Genomic DNA, 2,250 nt, shown 5'->3' with positions numbered 1-2,250 from the left:
TAACATATGATTAATAATCCAAACATCAACAAACATCAGAAGATGGCAGAAATCAAGTTCAATCTTCTGGTAGACCACACTACAAGACAAAAACAGTAATGGTTTAAACTGACATGACAAGCAGACACCAAAAAATTTCTATCATGAGAAGACAATGTGAAGTGTAAGTGTACTTAATGGAATCATTAAAATACGTTTTATCATTGTTCACACCTCTGTATTTTTTGTGGCTTATAATGTACATACTTGCGTTAAGTCGGAAGTATGTGTACATAGTTTATAAATAAATAAATGTATTTTGTAATACTTTTCCAAAAAAATTTTAATGATGGAATGTGGTATCAAAAAATTGGGGGGACCGTGCTCATTTTGGCAGCACATATACTAAAATCGGAATAATACAGATATTCACATGACCCCTGCACAAGGATGACATGCAAATTTAAGCATTTCATATTAAAAAACAAAAAAATTGGAGAGACCACTTGTCTAGAGAAAACACTAGGATTAACTTTCTTATATGATAAAAAAGAACAAAAGCTTAGAAGCTCCCTATCTGGAAATTTTGTCAACTATATTTCCTTTCTCTTTTTTTGCACTAAATGACAAATATACAAATGGCAAATAGAGACTTTGGAACAGTCTATTTCCAGTGATGCTTATGACAACATAATTATGCTATTCTATATGTGTAGTGTCAATGATACTATTATTTTCACATAATTTGTATGTAAATAATTAAAGACAATTATTTTTTTGGAACAGTAGCATATAAAGATTGGAAAAAGATATGTAATTAGACGCAATTTTCTTTTAAGGTGAGTCATTACCCAGCAACATTCTTACTTAATATAAATTCCAACGGAACTTCCAGAGTATTTGAGTCATGACCTGAATACTGCTTTGTCTGAACCTGGTGTTCCTATCACAGAGAAGCAGAAGTCTTCAAAGGAAAAAAAAAATCAGTCTCTACCAATTTTACAAGTTGGTTATAGCTATAATAATCAATTCCTTCACAGAGACAGAGTTTGCATATAAGATTTTTTTCGTGTGTGTGTCTGTGTCCTTATAGGACCTGCCCTGGACAGGTGTTCAATTTAGTGATAATATTACCATTAATGCATATTTTTCAGTTTAACAAACATGGAACAAATATTTTTATTTCACTTCTGCCAAATTATAGAAACGTAATTTCTAGAAGATGCATGACTTGAAAAAAACCCTATGCTTGAATATAATCAATGAGTACCGAAAATGTCTTCCATCTAGTTCCTTATTTCAGATGTAAGAATTGCACTCCACACAAAAAGAATACAAAGAAAGTGCTAAACAACTGAAAGTAAAATTCATACAACTTAGGACACAAAAGCACCTGGAAAAGAACCAGAATGAATAAATGAATTTATCTGCACTACTCTACTTAACAGTTCTCAAGCTAGCACATGTGAACAGACTGGACAATAAGACTGAGGCTGAAACTGACTTTGAAAACAATGAAAAACCCAGGTTTAGAAATGGCTATAGGAAAACATTTTTTAAATCGTGAAAATGGTCTTTTATTAGGCATTGAGCTATTTCAGCCACATGTGCAAACACAATTACAGCGATTTTACCAGTAGTTGTGTGCAAATTTGAATAGTAATTATACACATGTACACGGTTTCATTAGAATTTAATGCTTATCTTTCCAAAATATGATATTAATTAAAATTTAACTGTTTTTAGGTAAGTAAAATAAAATAATGATACTGATTTCAGTTTTCTTAACTAAAATATTGTTTTTTCTTTTTAATTTAAGCTTCTATTTAGAATTGGTACTCAGGATACCGTAAAAATTTTTCATTAAGCAAGGAGGAAGAACATATTCCACTTAAAAAATATAGCCCAACATAAACCCACAGCCAAGTACTAATCTAGATTTAATAGTTGATATCATTGTGACTTTTGTGATTTCCTTAGGGTAATGCTAAAAAGCTTTAAAGCAGTTTGCCTCAAATGGTGTCTCTCCTGAGTCTGCTACTCATCCAAAACATAACCCATTAAAAACTGTTAAGTAAGAAGACAGGAAAAATTAAAGAATAGGAAAAAATGCATTGTGCATTAATTTATAAAATCTGTATTATTTAAATATATTTTGTGTCACCAGATTGAAAATCTGTATGTCCTCTAAATGCAAAGATACTTAAAAATCAGCATTTTAGGGGTGCCTGGATGGGCCAGTTTGTTAAGCATCAACTGTTGGTTTTAGAT

At 31.1% G+C, this 2,250-nt stretch overlaps 1 pseudogene; it reads left to right on the top strand.

The window, feature by feature from the left end:
- Positions 1 to 360: 360 nt before the first annotated feature.
- On the top strand, positions 361 to 461 carry LOC144283894 (U6 spliceosomal RNA; annotated as a pseudogene).
- Positions 462 to 2,250: the final 1,789 nt, after the last annotated feature.

The sequence above is a fragment of the Canis aureus genome, chromosome 14 (genome assembly GCF_053574225.1).
Source record: "Canis aureus isolate CA01 chromosome 14, VMU_Caureus_v.1.0, whole genome shotgun sequence".
In the NCBI taxonomy this organism is placed as follows: Eukaryota; Metazoa; Chordata; class Mammalia; order Carnivora; family Canidae; genus Canis; species Canis aureus.
The sequence above is the reverse complement of the archived record's forward strand: the minus strand, read 5'-3'. Positions and strand labels throughout refer to the sequence as shown.